This window comes from Lissotriton helveticus, chromosome 1_1 (genome assembly GCF_964261635.1).
Source record: "Lissotriton helveticus chromosome 1_1, aLisHel1.1, whole genome shotgun sequence".
NCBI classification, from domain to species: Eukaryota; Metazoa; Chordata; class Amphibia; order Caudata; family Salamandridae; genus Lissotriton; species Lissotriton helveticus.
The window spans coordinates 94,236,339-94,255,743 of NC_136057.1; the positions used below are offsets into that span (position 1 = coordinate 94,236,339).

General features: G+C 49.2%; 1 protein-coding gene and 1 long non-coding RNA gene across 3 annotated transcripts in view; both read left to right on the forward strand.

The window, feature by feature from the left end:
* Positions 1–19,405, forward strand: part of LOC144755990 (endogenous retrovirus group PABLB member 1 Env polyprotein-like) — a 1,167,430-nt gene that overhangs the window by 194,186 nt on the left and 953,839 nt on the right. The window lies entirely within an intron of this gene.
* The window catches only part of LOC144755860 (uncharacterized), an 84,823-nt gene that overhangs the window by 63,637 nt on the left and 1,781 nt on the right, over positions 1–19,405 (forward strand). For both annotated transcript variants that reach the window (XR_013594986.1, XR_013594992.1), the window contains exon 3: positions 5,712–5,781. This is a non-coding gene — a long non-coding RNA (uncharacterized LOC144755860). The remainder of the gene's footprint in view (positions 1–5,711; positions 5,782–19,405) is intronic.

Consider the following 19,405-nt stretch of genomic DNA (forward strand, 5'->3'; position numbering starts at 1 on the left):
AAGAAGGAGTTCAAGAGGAAATTTCGCTCCTTCAACGAGGGCTCTACAAAGCAGCGGGTTCAAACCCCGAACTGGCAGAAGAGCCACGATCAGCAGGGGCAGCAAAAGTCCCAGTACAAAGGAAAGCGTAATTGCAAGAGAGGAAATAATCAACGCCAAGGCAACAACACCGGCAAGACTCAAGTCAAGTAATGAGTCGTCTCTTTCCCCAGCGCCGTGGACCACTCCAGTGGGGGGAAGCCTGGCAAATCATTTGAAAGAGTGGCAAAGCATCACAAAAGACAGATGGGTGTTGTCTACGCTTCAGAATGGGTACTGTCTTCGTTTCAATCATCTGCCTCCACCGGTTCCCCCGATGTCAACATCAAATCATCAGCTGCACCTACTGCAAAGAGAAGTCGCCACTCTACTCAAAGTCAGCAATCGAGGGAGTGCCGGTCTCTCAGAGGGGAAAAGGGGTGTACTCCCGTTATTTTCTGGTCAAGAAAAAAGGACAGAAGGCAGAATACAGACCCATTCTGGACTTGCGAACACTAAATCTGCACGTCAAAAAGGAAAGATTTTGCATGTTGGCGCTTCACCAAATATATCCACATCTCAGGAAGGGAGATTGGATGTGTTCGCTGGACCTTCAAGATGCTTATTTTCATGTTCCAATACATCCCAGTCACAGAAGATTTCTTCGGTTCAGGGTGGGGACCTCCCACTATCAGTTCAAAGTCCTGCCGTTTGGGTTGAAGTCGGCCCCTCGGGTGTTCACGAAGTGTGTTGCAGTGGTGGCAGCTGCTCTACGCTGCAGAGGGGTCTTCGTATACCCATACTTGGACGATTGGCTGGTGAAAGGTCCTTCCCCAGTCGGCGTAAGAAATCAGTTCCAGACTTGTATACAGCTCTGCCAGAGACTAGGGCTAAATGTCAACTTCGGAAAGTCAGTCATTCAGCTCAACCAGAGGATCCACTTCCTTGGAGCTCTACTAGACTCCAAAGCAGGAAAAGTGTTTCCTTCGGAGGAGAGACAATCATCAATCACCCAGAAATGTCAACTGATTCTTCGCGGCAAGGCTCAGAAAGTGCGCAGGATTGCCTCCCTGCTAGGGTCGATGGCGTCTTGCATCTTCCTGGTCCCGAATGCCAGACTTCGAATGCGTCCTCTTCAGCAGGATCTGGAGGACAAGTGGGATCAGCAATCGGCTCGCTGGGACGATCACATCACCATCTCAGATGCAGCTCGAGCTTCTATTCCGTGGTGGACAAAAGCTCAGAATATGCAGGTGGGAGTCCTGTTCCACCAACCTCCCCCTGTGCAAACACTGATCATGGACGCTTCCCTTCTGGGCTGGGGAGCGCACATGGGCCCACTGCAGGTGCAAGGTCAGTGGTCACACAAGGAAAGCACTTACCATATCAACATGCTGGAGCTGAGAGCAGTACACCTAGCTCTCAAAGCGTTCCTCTCCTCAATCCAAGAGGTATCTGTGCTAGTACAGACGGACAACACCACCACGATGTACTACTTGAACAAGCAGGGGGGAACGAGCTCCCGGACGTTGTCGTTGGAAGCGCAGAGGATCTGGCATTGGCTTCTGGCTCGCAGGCTGTCTGTCACGGCGGTTCACCTTCCAGGAGAGCAAAACATGAGGGCAGACACTCTAAGCCGTCATTTCAACGACAAGGAAGACTGGGTTCTTCACGACGAAGTGGTAGAGGCGCTTTTTCAATCCTGGGGTCGTCCCACCATAGACCTGTTCGCGGATGACCAAAACGCCAAATGCCGAAGCTTCGCCTCCAGGTTCCACCGGCCAGGCTCGAGAGGGAATGCTCTTTTGATCGACTGGTCAAACAAATTTGTGTACGCCTTTCCACCTCTCTCGTTGATTCCGAAGGTGGTGAGCAAGCTAACACACTCGTGCACAACAATGATTCTGATTGCTCCCGATTGGCCGAGGCAGTGGTGGCACACGGACCTGCTTCATTTACTGCTCACAAGAGGCTACCATGCAGGCCGGACCTGTTGTCCAAGATGGACAGGAAGATCTTCCATCCCAACCTTCCGTCACTGAGCTTGGCAGCATGGCTCCTGAGGTCATCCAATACGGCCATCTAGGATTGCCAGAGGACTGCATGTTCATTCTGAAAGAGGCAAGGCGTCCTTCCACCAGACATTCTTATGCATGCAAGTGGAAGAGATTCTATATGTGGTGTATACAGAATAGTCATGATCCGATCAAATGTCAAGAAGAAGCAGTTCTTCCTTATTTGTTGTGTCTGGCTAAAGCGGGTTTAAAATGTAATTCCATCAAGGTTCACCTAGCGGCCATAACGGCTTATGGGCGGTCACCTTCTCAAACCTCTTTTTTCCAGCTAGCATCTGTCAAGGACTTCCTGCAAGGGTTAAAAAAAGTATACCCTCCAGTGTGTCCTCCTTCTCCACCCTGGGAGTTGAACCTGGTGCTATCAAAGTTAATGGGTCCTCCTTTTGAACCCATTCACAAAGCTACTTTACAACATCTTTCATAGAAAGCAGCTTTTTTGGTGGTTATCACGTCAGCTCGCAGAGTGAGCGAGATTCAAGCCCTCTGTGCATCAGAACCCTATACGGTGTCCCATTTGAATAGGGTGGTGCTACGAATGCATCCATTTTTTTCTGCCTAAAGTGGTGTCAGATTTTCATGTAAATCAGACCATTTCTCTGCCCACTTTTTTCCCCAACCCCTCTACTCCAGCTGAGAGGGCTCTGCATTCTTTAGACCTGAAAAGGGTTTTAAAATTCTATCTTGACAGGTCTAAAGTGATTCGTCATTCTGATCATCTTTTCGTTAACTATGGATCGATCAGGACAGGCCATGCTGCCTCAAAACGTTCCATTTCCGTTTCATGTATTAAACTTGCTTACCAGCTAGCGCAAAAAACCCTGGGGTTTTCTCCCAAGGCGCATTCCACCAGGGGAAGAGCTGCGACTGCGGCTTTTCTCAATAATGTGCCCATATCTGAGATCTGTAAGGCGGCGACCTGGCGGTCCGTCCATACATTTACCAGACATTATTGTCTTGATTCTGACACGAGAGCAGATACCCAAGTAGGCCAAGCCTCCTTGCGAAATCTGTTTAACAGCCAGTCTGGGCTGTGATGGGTCTTTTAAGGTAGAAGATGTACTTCTCATTTACCTGCAGGTGGTTGTTGGGCTTGCTATTCTATTCAGTGCTTATGACTATTGATGAGGATCCCCTGGAAGAGAAGGATAAGTTACTTACCTGTAATCATAGTTCTCTTCCAGGGGTATCCTCATCAAAGTCATAAGCAACCCACCCGCCTCCCCAGGTAAATGAGAGCTGTACGTTTTTATATTTGTATTTAGCCCTGACATCAGGGTTATGCAAAGAACAACTGACCTAACTGTCACCCCTGAGGCATGATGGGAAGCCTGGGTTCAGGGCTGCCTTAAAGGCACAGTGCCAGTTTTTTGTTGAAAATGCTTTCATTTTCTATGTTATTGCTTTTCAATGCAGCCTGAGGCTAACATTGTCTTTTTATGAGCAATTTACAGGAATTATGAGTGGTTTTACTCATTAAAACACAAAATTCAAAGGATATTTGATTTAATGTGTTCTTTGTTTCCTTTATAATTGCAGTACATGTACAAGGTTTTACATTGTGTTAGCCTCTTTTTGGGGCTGCATTGGTATGAGAAAAATAATATATGTACATACATATATGTGGAGCTAGATATGTGTTTTTACATATATATTTTTATATTGTTTCCGGGGTCCCGCACATGAGCGGGAATATTCAGTGCTTATGACTTTGATGAGGATACCCCTGGAAGAGAACTAGGATTACAGGTAAGTAACTTATCCTTCCGGGTTAAGCCCGAAGGACTCCGGCGAAGGGTTATTTAGCAGCTGGTAAGGTCACTTGGCGCGAGAGTGGAACTTTCCGACCAAAGACTGGTTTCTCAATTAGGATCCTTTTTCAGTCCACCCACTCGACCAGAACTCCTCCCTGTCCCTTCACTCCTGCTTACAGGAGGGGATGGCCCTATCGCGGAGTCCCGGCGGAGTCGCCAACTGAAGTACCCAAAATTATATACCACAGGACTATACTTACCAATAGCCCATATACCAATTACCAATAATCAAGTCAGTCGGCAATGGAGAAGGTTCAATCGTTTATTATGTAAAGTACTGTATATAGAGGAGCCTCTCTCTCGTCCTCACTGTAGTGATGAGCCTCAGCAAGGCCTACCAGTGCAAGGGGTTCCCCCTTCTCCGCACAAAGTCCTCAGACCATAAGAAGAAGTTGGCACAGAAACTGGAAATAAAAAAACAATATTTATTACACCTCATGAGGCGGTACTACGGTCCAAACAACACCCTCCAGTATTGTATGAAGTAGCACCCCGAACAAAGAAAGCAAGGTCCTTTTATACCCACGCAGGGGCTCAAAAGGAGGCGGTACAAAACACAAAAGCAAGTTTTATGTACATATAAGGGCATATTGGAAGGCACAATCGATGAGTGGGCGGAGTTAACAGTTTTCAGAAACTAGTAAACACATTCCTATCTGGAACTAATTACTAACAGCTGCAGACCCTACTGGACATGCCTGGGCATGCATGAAAGTGGGGGATGCTAAATATAGCCTGTTGCTGGGCAGATTTCAGGCGCAGTTAACAAGAAGGTAGGACAAAGCAAATGGTGAGCACATGGCAACATGTGGCAGACAAAATGGCTGCCACAAATACAAAATGGAGTCCGCACGATGTTACAATAGTTGCTGAATACAGCATGTCTTCTGCTAATGCTTAATCTAGCCGCTGCCAAATTACAACATCACCCTCAAAGGTGCTGTAGAGGAGACTGCTGGATCACATTCAAAACAGTGCATATATACTTTCAGCATAGCACATGAAACCCCTTACATGGAAAAGTACCACTTCTCGTGAAGCCAAAAAGGAAAGCCCATATAAGGCACAGTTGATTAGTTCCAAACTCAGCTAAGCTATTATGGGGGCAGGTCAGAGAAGGTGACTCCCTTTCGTTCTGGTGCATGGGAGTACAGGCACGGTGCCTACAGGAATGTGCCTATCTGACTTAAAGGGCAGATGCGACCTTGAGTTCCCAGGAAACAGACGTAATGGTTCATTCTTAGCCTAGACTGACTGCTCAGTTTCTATCCTAAAGGGTGTCACGTGCTTTTGGAACTAAACTAAGTGAGGACGGGGAAACGAAATCAAGATGGCGCCTATTTGGCCAAGGCCCGATTTTCCCATGTCTCAAGTATGAGCGTATTTACAAGGGGTTTCGTTGCAAAGTAATATTGCTTATATTGGATATATTACGCCAATATCATATATAAGTCGGATTTTCTCTTCAGAACTGCAATGGTAATAGAAGCAGATAAAAGTAATTAGCAAAATAAGCACATTGAACAGAATAAATAGTTCCGCCATCTTTCTAAAACAATGTACATATGCTAGAATATAAAAACTGTATATAGCGTTTTCCTACTATGCTTTCCGGTGTGTGTGTGTCTGTTGGTCTCTGTGTTTCTGTCTCCCATTCACTGTAGGGAAAGTATGTAGCTCCACGTTGTAGAAGAGCCGGTCAAGAAGGAGCACACTGAATTGAATAATTCCTTGGTATGCACTTTTTATTAGTATTACAGGAAATCACAATGATTGATTGTCTCTGTTATATTCTTCTTTCCCACAGGGTCTTCCACTTCAGTCCCTTAGGTGAGCCTCGGCCGCCGTCGTCCCTCAGACAGAAGGATAAGCCTCAGGTAAGTGTTTTTGCTTTATGGTTTAGTCAAGGGAGGATGTGAGGGATAAATAATAGCTATGCATAAATGTGAAGGAGAGGGGTAGAGGTTGGAGCAACCAAAAGAAAGAGTAGCCGAAGATTTCTGCTCTTGTCTTTGTTTCCGTCTCACTTATTTCCTTTTCCCTGGGTCCCTTTCACCCCTCAGCCTCCTCTCCCGTCCCTCTCTGACTCAGCCCCTTTCCAAAAGTCCCGTAGACACCCACATACCTGTAAGAGACACGTCACTCCGGGCCGTGGCGCGGTGACTCCGCGTCCTTCATTGAGGTCTGGTCTTCTGCTTCGGCTTTCCCTCCTCCGCCAGGTTAGGGTGTTCTGCTCAGCAACAAGCTGTGAGCTCCCCTGGGCTCCAGTTCTCTCTCTCATAAAGCTGTTAGTCCTTCTCTGTCTTTCCGGTCTACCCCCGCTGGTTTTCTCCGCCTCGTGTTTCCATGCCGCGTGTAGCTGGACCAACTACTGACCAACCTGACTCGCTCTCCGTCCCCGCCTTCTTCAAGTGTGTATCCTCTGATGTCTGTCCTCAGCTCCGGCTTAAAGGGGCTGCCTGCCGATTCCCCTCTCTCCACTTCTTGATAACAGCAAAGCAGACAACTGGTAAAAGGGGACTGTGAATATAGGAGGGGAGAAATATATGAAGGGATGGCATGGCACTCCTTATCCTCTATCCCATCGTCTACCACAGGGGCTACCTGACACACCCCACCCCCAGACACACCCAAAAATAGCTTATCCTAAAAACCCACCTCCCAAAAACAAGATACCAAACAAAAGGAAAATCTTAGGAGCTTCAGGTGATGTCCCTAGTGTCTGATTACTGGTGTTTGTTTAGGTTTACAGGAGTCCAGAGGTTACATAGCAGACCTTGTCTATGCATGCCGTGCATTTTTCATTCATTATTGTCGTATTTATGAAATCCACTCATCGCGTGCCAGAAAGTAGATGTATTTGGCTACATTTGTTTATATAGCGCCAGACTAGATCTGGCCTGTGTCTCCTGCTCCACCACAGCTTGTACCCGTAAAAGTGCATTAATGTCTCCTCCCCTTGGAAGCAAATCCACTTGTATTCCAGTTTAAGCATATTTATTCTCATAGAATCACTTATAAAATCCACTGTTCCGCAAATAAATTCAAATTCAGTCTGCCCAATTCATTTAGGGGGTTCACCTTCATCAGGGGATGCATGTGAGGAATCTATGTTGTATGTTGTGTGCGGAAAATAGTGACATAAGATTCGAAATTTGCATAGCATTGTGACGGTAGGTTTCAATTCTATTAAGGACACGGAGGCGAGGATTATGCTTTTCTTTCTCCGCTTTAATCCAGCATCATAAACACAGCAACCAGAAAAGCAATAAAATGATTTTTTCTTGTAACATACAGAGAAAAAACGTCATTTTCTCTTATAAGAAAAAGTAAAACTCAGTCCATGAACATCAAATCCCATAAGTCCAAGAGATAGCCTGCCACGTAGTCCTTCCTCAATGTCTCCAACTCCTAGAAAGCTCCACCATCTTACGCAGACATCCTCTTTCTTCACGCGAGTCACGCCTGCATTGATCTCGCTTGGCTCCATCACGTCCTGAAACATAACGACAGCCCGTGAGCGTACTTGAAACCATCCAACACCACAACTGTGAAGAACATCAAAATGCAGGCAACAAGCATTTCCTCGCAAAGATAAAAATAGTTTACTTACATAAGTACGGGAGGGTTCGCACCTAGTGTGCAACGGGGGGGATAGTCCTCACCATCGTGTCCTTAATAGAATTGAACATTACCGTCACAATGCTAGGCAAATTTGGATTCTATGTCAGGACCGGAGGCTCTGAATATGCTAGTTCAAAGCTTACTTACCACTAACTGAGCAACCTCCACCACTGGCTTGAAGTAAAACCTCTTAAAGGTGGAGTCAGAAGACCAATCTGCCACCCGTATACGGTCTTCTAACCGAGCTCCTAAGGAAAATGCCTTCGAGGCCATTGCACCTCTTGCAGAATGTGCACCAAACAAGAATGTGTATCAATACCCGCCTCCTGCATGACCCATCCCACCCACCTAGCAATCGTGGGGGAAGAGACAGCACGGTGTGGTTTTCTCAAAGTGATAAGGAGTTGCCGTTCGCCCAGAGGACGAAACTCAATTGTCATTTCCTCATAGGATTTCAGACAGTTTACCACAGAGTTTGGGCACATCCGCGAAAGCCGGGTATGAAATAGTCCTGGAATCTGACTTGGTGCGGCGACCAAGTGTGAATGAGACCCCCTCTGGGGGAAAAACCCTCGCTGTAATGTCCAGAGCTCGAACATCAGAGACTGTACGGCACGACACCAAACACAAAAGCATAGCCAACTTTGCCGAAAGCTCTTTCCCAGAGAGATATTTGTTAGGCTGCCAGGACAAAAAAAGATTGATGACCAAGTTAACGTCCCAAAGAACTGAGTAACGCGGTTCGGGTGGTAATGACAACCGAATACCCCTCAGGAGCCTACAAACAAACGGGTGCTCTCCGATTGGGGCCCCGTCCACCGGGCAATGAGCCGCCAAAATTGCTGATCTTATCCCGTTGATAGATCTGTAAGCCAGCCCTTCCGTAGCCAACTCAGCCAGGAAATTCAATAAGGGAACGACGCCTGCGACCATGGGATCGAAATCCCGTTGAACACACCAACGCAACCACTTGGTCCATGCCGACCTGTATTGCTTAGACGTGCTGTCTGCCCAGGCCTTTACCAAGAGGCCCTAAGCTTGTCCCGAAAGGCTTAGGGGCGACCAGCGTCTCCTTAAAGCCTCCATGCCATGAGGCGGAGCGATACCTGGAGTATGAGGTGGTGATGCTCCCCGTCCGGGTTCAGAAGAAGATGAGGGAACGGGGGGAGTAGGATTGAAAAATCCCAAGAAAGTTCCAGAAGAACTGGAAAGCAGACTTGAGCCCTCCAAAAAGGCGACACCACCACCGTCTCCGCCCTCAACAGGCAGATCCGGGCCGCCGTGCGAGCCACCATCGCTAACGGGGGGGAAGTGTAACCCCTCTCCAGACTCCAGTCCTGGAGAAAAGCGTCCGTGGCCTCCGCCAGAGGATCCGGCCTCCAGCTGAAGAAGCGTGGGAGCTGGTAATCTAGGCAGGATGCAAAGAGGTCCACCGAAAGTGGTCCCCAAAGACCGTTCACCCATTTTAAAGACCCAGAGATCCAACTTCCACAGACTGGAATTTCTCAAATGCCTGGAGTGCCAATCCGCTACTTGATTGGCCTTTCCCGGTAGGTACTCCGCTGTCACCGAGATCTGGTGCGCTAGGCACTACTCCCAGAACTCCCAGATCTGCCAGGGCACGGGAACGAGGACCTCCCAAGCGGTTGACATACTGCACCGCCGACACATTGTCCATCTTTAGTAATACACACGAGGTCGCCTGATGCCTGGTTCAACAGCAGACGGCGAAAGAGCCCGCGAGGAGCTCCAAACAATTGATGTGCAACTGCTGTTCCTCTACAGACCATACGCCGCCGGTAGAAAACTCTCCGCAACGGGCACCCCAACCGGACCTGCTGGCGTCCAACTCTATCACAAAATTGGTGGATAGACCTGAAGATTGCTGGGCCGTTCCAGGCCTCCATATGCTGCAACCACCATGCCATCTCGTCCCTGGCGTCCTCCGACAAGGGAACTGACTGATCGTACGACAGTCCCTTCCTGAGGTGATGTGCCTTCAGGCGCTGCAAGGCCCGGTAGTGAAGCGGGCCCGGGAAGATCGCCTGGATCGACTAGGAAAGAATACCTACCTCTCGCGCCAGCCGGCGAAGCGAAGTCGTCGGCCTGGCGATAGTTTGCCGCAACAAGTGACGTATTTTGGCCATCTTGCGGGCCGGCAGACTCTAGGAAGACTTCACGGAATCCACGACGAATCCCAGGAAAACCAAACTCTGGGTCGGAGAGAGGACGGACTTGTCCCTGTTGATGACTAACCCCAAACCTTCCAGAAGGGAAGTCGCCTGCCTCACCTGGGAGACCAAAGTCCTCGTACACTGCGCCATGAGGAGAATGTCGTCTAAATACACGATCAGTCTCACTCCGCGCCCTCTCAGGTCTTCCACCACCGGATGTAACACCTTTGTAAAACACCAAGGTGCCGAGGAAAGTCCGAATGGAAGGGTGGTGAATTCGTACACCTGACCCCTCCACGAGAACTGGAGGAAACGGCGATGAGGAGGAAGGATCGGGACCACCAGATATGCATCCTTTAGGTCCAACCTGACCATCCAAACCTGAGGTAGGAGGACGTCCCGCAGACGATGGATCCCCTCCATCTTGAAGTGCCGGTAGACCAGCCATCCATTGAACTCCTTGAGGTTGATCACCGGCCTTTGTCCCCTGTCCGTCTGACGACGTTGCTGAGGAAACCGTTGGGGCGCAGAGTTAATCGACGGATGGCTCCTTTCCTGAGCAAGGCGGACACCTCCTCGTTGATCAGCTGCATCGGGACGGAAATAGGATGCGGTCGCGCGACCTGCCGCGGTTGATCGTAGAAATCTATATGGAACCCCCTTACGGTCTGTAAGACCCAAGCATATGTCGTGAGTTCCGACCAAGCATGCTGAAACTCCGCTAAGCGCCCCCCAATGCGCACCTGCCCCGCTGGGATGACACTCACCTCCTGAATGACCACTGCCGGAGTTATTCTTGAAACCGCCTCGGCCTCTGAAACGTTGCCCCTTGGTGGTGTAAAAGATGTTGAAGTTTGCTGAGGTCTGGTATTGTCCCCTGCTGAGGCATTGTCCCCTATTACTGGTCTGCTGACCGCAGCGGCCGATCGCGCGGCCCCTCCCGCGACCGGCCCGTGGGAAAAACGGTTCTGAAAGACTCTCTTTATGTTTGACTGGGCCTTGTCCAGCGAGGTGAACATGGCCACAAATTTTCCCAATTCTTTTACAAAAGGGTCCCCTTACAGGCCCTCTGCGCCACGGCACCTGCTTCCGAGGACGTCCAGTCACCCAGCTTTGGGTCCAACTTGATAAGCAGGGAGCGCCAACGCTCCGTGGACAGGGCGCAGTTGGCATTACCCAAAAAGGCTATCGCACTCTGCGCCCAATTAGACAAAACGTCAGGTGAGATGACTGATCCTGTTGCCTTCGCCTCCTCCGCCATGTCTAAAAAAAATTTCATTGGCCCAATGGCATCCAGGAGCTTATCCTGGCATGAACGCCAGGAATGGTCTATCCCCTTACGCGGATCCTTAATGTATTTTGCTAGGAAAGTCGCCATTTTAGAGTCCAACTCTGGAGTCAGTGCCACCTTCCCCTCCAACGTGGGGCGTGGACACTCCACCCTAAGACACCCCTGAGCTTCCTTTTCCAGAGGCTTGCGGAGGCCCCCTGCCACAAACTTGGCCACCTTGTCCCCAGGAGCCCAGGCTGCCGACTGTGGATGTATGATTTCATCTGGATCCAGCATGCCAGGGGCATCCTGGGGCAAGGCACCCGAAGAACCAGCCGGGTGCCAGGACCGCGAAGACCCCTCATCGCCCGAGTCTGAGAGGGAGTCCCCATCCTGGGATGGGGAAGGGGGTGCCGTGGACACTGTGGGTTCTGGCTACGGGGGAGACGCCGAGGTCGGTGGTACGAACTTGGCCAGAAACGCTGTTTTCAGGCGTTCAAAGGCATCCTTGTCCACCCCCTGCGCCTCCCCTACGGACCCTTCTCCACAAACCTTCTTGGGTGGTGGGGGATCCTCCCCCGGGGTGGGTAGGGATGCAGGAGCCGGGGTGCCCCCGTAGGCCTGGGCCAATCTTGCGCATTCCGCCGCCAGCGAGTTCAAATCAATGCCAGAATACGGACCCCCAATGGGCGTCAATGCTGCAGAAAGGGTGACAAATACAGACCCTGCAGGGCGTAACGGTTTGGCGGCTTGGGGACAGGCTCCGGCAGACTCGTTACTCCCTCAGTGCCTCTCCTCTATGAAGACGCCACGCTGTGGGAGCAACGAGACGCGCGAGTGCCCCCTGGTGGCCCCGCAGAGCACCGCAACTGGACTGCCGCGTAAGGAGTAGGAAACACTCCCGGGGCTATACATCGAGGGAACCTGTGAAGGGAAGGTCAACCCCAAACATATAATGTATTCCAGAATCCCTTCATCGACGTTCCCTCCCCGCAATAAGAAAAGAACACAGTTAACACACAAATGCACAGAGAGCAAAAAAGGGTACTTAACTAGCTGCGCAGCAGCGAAGAAAGAGGACGTCTGTGTAAGATGGTGGAGCTTTCAGGAGTTGGAGACCGTGAGGAAGGACTACGTGGGAGGCTACCTCTTGGACTTATGGGATTTGATGTTCCTGGACCGAGTTTTACTTTTTCTTAGAAGAGCAAATGACGTTTTGTTCTCTGTATGTTACAAGAAAAAATCATTTTATTGCTTTTCTGGCTGCTGTGTTTATGATATTGGATTAAAGCGGAGAAAGAAAAGCATAATCAGAGCCTCTGGTCCTGACATAGAATTAACTTGCAATGCAATCTAATCCAACAGATACATACATTAATAGTTTACTACATGTCCTGGTAGATCCTAACCGCATGTCTGCGTTTGTGTTATACCAGGGTCTTACCCTTTTCGATAGTGAGATCTACTTCTGATCGAGGAGAATCATCCTGATCTACTGCCTTTATCACGTGGCTTAGCTAAGGGTAGATAAATGCCAAGCAACTTAATTGCTGCCCTAGGGCGCCCAGTCTTGCTGCAGTGAGCACATTGCATTTGTAGCACTGGGTTAGGAAAGGTTTACCTGTAGGGCCCCTAAGCCTTCGTAGCACTGTTAGGTTTACCTGCGGGACCCCAAGCATTTATGGTACTGGTAGGAACGGTGTATCTGTGGGGTCCCCAGGGACGCGTTATGTTCATTTTATTCTTTTTAACAAATCCTATCTGAGAGGTGAGTGTTTCACTGAGGGTTGTGGCCTCTTTGTCATGCAATACATGGGATGGCATTGTTCTCTCTGAGTGAGTGGGAAGATAGAAGACTTCTATTATCTGGTGAGTTGCTCTACTGTTCATTGGCTCCTGTCCAGATCCTGGCCCTGCTTTAACAATTCAAGATTAATGTTCAGTAGTGGCAGTCACAGTATAAGGACTGTGAGCAAGACCTGCTGTAGAGTTTTCGCTGTCCTAGGAAAAATGTCTCAATGTAGGAAAAGGCCTGTTTTGGACATGTTTAGCCTTCACTTTTTACCTGGAAAATTATAAAGTATTTACTGGAAGTGCACAGGGTCCCTGCCGACCAGGTACCCTGAGCCCGATCTCCTTCTCTTAAGTGTACCAGTCGTTTCCACGATTGGCACCGCATTAGCTCACTTATAAGTCCCCAGTAAAAGATACCTCTGGGACCAAGGGCCTTGTTGTTTAAGAGGGTCTCTAAAGGCTGCAGCACACATTATGCCACACTAAGGGACCCCTCACCAAGCACATACATACATACATACATACATACATTCATACATACATACTGCCACTGCAGCCTGCGTGTCTTGGTGCAGACAAAACTGAAGAGTCGACATGGCACACATCCCTGCATGCGATGCCCATGGGGACTGTCTGAGATATCGGTAAGACACGCCTCTAGCAGGCCTTATAGTGCACGCTGCTTCAGGGATATCTCCTGTGAGGGCATATCTGCATGAGCAGATGTGCCCCTGCAATATCCTTGTCCATTCCGGGATATTGCAAGTGACCAGGGAAGCTCTATAGTAAGTACATTGGCTGCACACTTGTCATTACGAGTTCTACAGCTTCATGAAGGTTTCACTGAAATATGGGATATTTGATACCAAAGATCTCAGCATAATAAACCTCTGCTGATTGCAGTGTCCGATTTATTAAAAATTTCACACAGAGTGCCCCTTAGAGGGGTCCCCTAAGATCTACCAATCATTAGTGTGATCATCGACTGGCTACCACCGGACAGTGTTCTGTCCTCATAGGTAGAGTGCCTGTGCACTTTGAGGTCGATAACGATGCCTTTCCTGGGTGGAGGTATTCACACCTCCCCCTGGTCAGGCAGAGCCATCTGTGGCAGGGATTTTCAAAGGCCTTGCCGCCTTTGTAATGCGACCGCAGCCTCTTCTGTTAGATGGAGCAAGCGATCTTCCTGTCCTCACCCCCTTTTAGGTGCAAGGACAGGTGGGAAACCTTAGATAGAACAGGAGGTGCGCCCCGCGCCCCCTCTGTCAACTCCACCCCTCAAGTGCTGGAGGCGAGGTGAAGTACACTTTGTAGTGCCCACCATCTTGAAGATGGTGGGACTTATCCAATCAGGGCTAGGACTATGTCCCCTTCCCACAGGAGGTCTGCATGATAGAGGGTGTAGACACCCCAGGAGAGGGGCCCATTAGCCTCTACATGTCAGTCCCTTGTAACACCCTTAAATCAAGATTTTAGGTGGCATCCCCAGACCCTGAATTTCAGTTCTTGGCGACCTAAGAAGAGCCGGGCACTGCAGCCTTCTCTGCTGGTGAGGCTCTGTAGAGAACTATGGACTTGGTCCCAGTCCTACTGGCCTGTCTGCATCCTTGGATGATCCTGAACCAAAAGGCAAGTTGTCTTGCAGCCCAGTGATCTCCAGATCCTTGGGAGGACTACCTGCCTTCAATAAAGGGCAATCTAGTTTTATGTAGTGGGATTTGGCCAGGGAGTGTCAGGACAAGCCAAGCTATGTTACTCACTCTATATTTGCAGACTTTGTGTTTTTAGTCTAATCACTCTCACTAGTGTGCACCGTATTTTCGGTGTCAACACTATCGATTGAGCATTCGTTCAATAAAAAGAGTTTTACAAAGTACCTGTGTCTTGGCAAGATAAGCAGTGTGCTGGTCATTTATTAAATCGAGTCTGTTGTTGAGCTCTGAGTTCAAGCTGCCCTTTAATGTAAACAGGGTAATTGATTTGGCGCAGTATCAGTATCTGCAGTTAAATTAGACAAAAATGAGTTCTAATTGCCAACTCCCTGATACCCTGAATGGCCTCCACACAATCGCCATCGCCAAGCGTGCCTATATCCCTCTCCCACACAGCTCTTCGCGTCCCCAAGGCATCCAGAGAATTGTAGTTCAACTTCCTATAGATGGTTGAGATTGCTTTTTCGGTCAGGGGATTAGTTACCAGCTGGTCCTCCAGTGGGGATGCATCAGGCAACTGCCCCCCTTCCCGGATGTGACTTTGCAGAGCGTGGCCACCTACAAATGTCAGAACCGTTTTAGTCACCTAATTTATACTTTTGTTGTAGGATCGTGAAGGACACAAGTGCCTGTCCCCTCCACACATCGCCTGGCCGCTCTAAGCGAATCAATCCCCATTTTATGAAGCCCTGCAATCCTCCCACTGCACGTACGAGATCACCATCTTACAGTGGAGTAATTTCAGTCAGCTTAAGCCTAAACACTTGGTAGCCTCTCTACACACCCTCAGCCCTATTATGGATCAGATCTTTTCTCAGCAACAGGTCCCAAATTGTTGCCCTGGGCCCCTTTCAATCTAAAGAGAAAACAGTCTCCTCCGGAGTGCCCCAAGGGTCAATCCTTAGTCCCCTCTTTTTTAATATTTACCTCATCCCTCTCCTCACCCTGATTGAATCATTCGGCATAACTGTCACCTCATACGCCGATGATACTCAGTTGATCATCCCCCTAGACGACAACTCCAACAATGCAGAGCTCAATCTTAAGCACTGCCTGACTGCTGTATTCCAATGGATGGACTCCAACCACCTCCGTTGTAACTCAAATAAAACAGAGATCCTCCCCATCGGAAAGAATGCCTCTTTCTGTCCTGCCCTCTGGTGGCCCGATAATTCTGCTGCCCCCCCCAGACCGTCTCTACCGCTAGAAACCTCGGGGTACTCTTTGACTCCGATCTTTCATTTGACCATCATGCCACGACCGTGGCCGGCAGATGCTTCGGCATAATTAAATCCCTCAGAAAGTTTTTTGACTTTCTTCCCCTAGATTCTAGAAAAACGGTAACAGTAGCCCTCATTCTTTCGCGCGTGGACTACTGCAACGGCCTCCTGGCAGGGACCAAGAAGTCCACCCTCTCCAAACTCCAAAGTGTTCTACACACTGCTGCCCGTCTTGTCTTAAAATTACCTCGCAAATCCTCAATCTCTGCAGCTCTAAAGACCTTACATTGGCTTCCCCTGCACAAGAGAATACTTTTCAAGATTCTCATCGCTGCCTTTCGGGCCTTCAACAAAACAGGTCCTGTTTACCTCACTAGACGCTTCCCACACTACAACCCGAGTCGTTCCCTCCGCTCTGCCCAAGAAAATTTCATGGCCCCTACCAGGTTTAACTTGAAGTCTAAAGGAGGTAAAACCCTAAGCTCCCTGGCTATCAAAGCCTGGAACAGCATGCCCAGGCACCTAAGACATCAGACACTTGAGAAGCCTTTCAGAAAACTTCTCAAAACATGGATTTTCAATCTCCCCGATGAATGGTCCAAAGCTTCCATTTAGCCTCCCCCCTACCACTCTGCGACCTGGCCTCAAGGATTACTCAGCGCCATGATGCTCCTTTCGGAGCGAACGCCGCGCTCTATAAATACCCCTCCAAATATCCAAAATACCACTGTATGGGTATGAGTAGGTATGGTGCACTCATACTTTCTTCAATACAGCACCGGGGTGGGGTAACCTCTCTTGCCCATGGCCAATCTATCTACCCGGTAAGCAGGATCCTCATGGTCCACAACAACCCAGTTGTTGACAGCCACCAGCTGCGTGGCCCAGTAATACTTGAGAATGCTCTGGACCGCCAGTCCACCTTAATAAACTCCCCTCTGCACCTTACTCAGCGCGAAGCACCATCCCACAACGGGAGCCGAAGTTCACAGTTTACCTTTTGAAAGAAAATGTCTGGTGGGATCTTAAAGGATGTTTTTTGCACGATGTACAGGAGACCCTGGAGGGTCATCACTTTAAATAGGGCCACCCAGCCCAGTAAGGAAAGCGGGAGTGCCCGCAAGTGTGGGGCATCCCAGCAAAGCTGGTCTACTTTCGGAAGTATGTTCCTGCCTGTGGCTCTCTTGTAATAAACACGCCCAAATATTTAAAGCCAGGTAGTGCCACCCGAACTGTGCCCCTAGAGTGCAGCCACAGGGTCCCTGCCACCAGCAGGAATGTTAAGGACTTCTTCCAGTTGATCTTATATCCTGAATAATCTCTAAATATGTGAAACATTTGTAGGATTTGTTCACTCAAGAAGGCTGATTACGTGTCCTACAGCAAAACGTCAGCGTAGAGGGAGATTCTCTCATCCCACTCCTGATCAACTGGAATACCCCATATGAGAGGTCCTGGCGAACCCACGCACGTTTGAAGAACATAGGAGACAAGGAACTTCCCTGTCGGACGGCAAAGACTCGGGTGACTGTATTATTGACGTGCATGCGCGTTAGAGGGTCCACATACAAGAGCATGACCGCAGCGCCACTGATTCAGCAAAGGAATCCCCTGTTGCGTGTGGTACTCTATTAAGGTGTCAGAGATATAAGTGCGTTCCCTGGTGTGGCATAAAGCCCGATTGATCAGGATGAACCACTGTTGCAATTACTGTCCGCACTCAGATCGCCAGGGCCTACGCAAGGACCTTAGTCTCAAAATTAAGCAGGGAGGGAGGTCTATAAGACCCACACTCAGTTGCTGGTTTGTCCTTTTTTGGGATGACCACCACCTCAGACATTCTTTGGTCCTCTGGGAGACACCCTTATTTACAGGCAGTCTGAAACTTCCTCTGGAGGCACTCCCTGATTTTATCCTTTATCCTTTTATATAATTCTATGGGAAGCTCATTCGGCCCCGTCGCTTGCCCTGTTTGCAAGGTTCTCATTGTCTTATTTATTTAGTCTACTGTCAGGTCTTGGTCTAGTGCATCTCCGTCCTCATTTGTTAGCATTGGCAGGGTCAGGTCTTTCAGGAAGTCTCTCCCAGTATTTCCGTCCCCTTGTTGTCAGTGTCCTCAAGGATCACTGGCTTGAATTCATCCTATAGCACGCAAGCTGATTCAAGAAACCGCCTGTTCCCCTTAAAATAGAAGTCTGCTCGATCTCTCATACGAGCTTTGAACGTCTTGTCTTTTAAATATTACGGATAAACCCTTGAGGGTAGCATGAAGTCCACAACCGGACTATCGAGTTGCACCTCCACCAGCCAATGGTCTGTGATTCCCACTGCTATGTGCGTTGCGGCTCTGAAATCATCTTTATGGACAGTCTGGGTGAAAAGATAGTGCAGGCATGCCAGACTACCATGTGCTGCAGACAGGTGCGTCCGGTTCTGATACCCTCTTGCCCTCTGGGGCATTTAGGAGTATCATGAATATAGTATAGGTGCAGTTCTGTCACTCCAGTCACCCCGATGCTTGTATGCTCTGTCGTAAGCGTCCTACCCTTTCACAGGATGAGTCAGTCTTGTCCGGGTCTCTTTCCTGTTTCCCGGCACTTGAATGGCATGCGCAAACACTCGAGAGAGCAGTGACCCACCAGCAGGCTTTTGTGGAGTGCTTTTGTCCTGGATGTAGGACTGCATTCAGTAGGGCACCCACTCTGTCTTTTCTTTGCAGTTGCCTGAAGATAAGCAGTTCCAAGGTAGCAGTCACACCTGGCCTGTCGGTAAGTGCAGCCCCTCTGGAGGCCCAACCCTCAGCAATTGAGCCCACACTGTGGCCGGTTGGACCACAGGCGTAAGCTCAGACATGGTGTTCGACACTGGAGTATTTGTAGTCCCTCATGGGCCTCTGACACAGAGTATTCAGAAATCCAGCAGCTAAAAGCCCAACACAGGCTCTACAGGAAGTCAATAGATTCAGACCCTGTTGTGTTAGGAATTTGACAAGTGAAACCTTGAACGGGCCTGTTGGCAGCACACAATCGTCCTACTGGGCCTCAACAATCATGTTGTCGTTAAGTTTTATTTTCTGCCTTGAACTGCTGGGAGAGTCTTGGCGGGGGAGGAGGGGGTCCCTCAGACTAGCTGGTCCTGCTGGATGGCTTTCCGGTCCGCCCTACAGATAACGGAGATGTGTCAGACATTGCTTCTTCCATGACAACCTTGTCCTCCTGCTGGATAGTCAAACTCCCTTCCCTTTCTTACCAAACAGGCAGGCTTCTAGGCAGACTTCTAGGCTCTTCAAGACAGGTACACAGCTTCTCCATTAAGTAATTCAGCCTGCAGGTGATGTCCCTTCAACTTAGATAAACTTTCAGGCTGACACCATTCCTGGTGTGACAGCAGGCACCTGAGTACTTTGTAGAGCACATTATTCCTTGGTAACAGAGAACTTTGAACTAGGGTTTAAAAGAGGGATAGATGGTCCCACTTGCATACACAACTGTCGCACTCTCACATTGCATTTATGCTACGCACACCAACACCCTAAACATGCACTTGATGTTATCGCAAAGTCTGGGCACAGGTATAGAAATGGAGCATTACATGGATGTGTCAGTAGAAAGCCACTTCACTGACCATGATGCAAAGATCTCATCAGGCTATTGATCCTTACTACAGGGTGCATTGCCACCACCGCTCTAGCTGTTAAACCCATGACA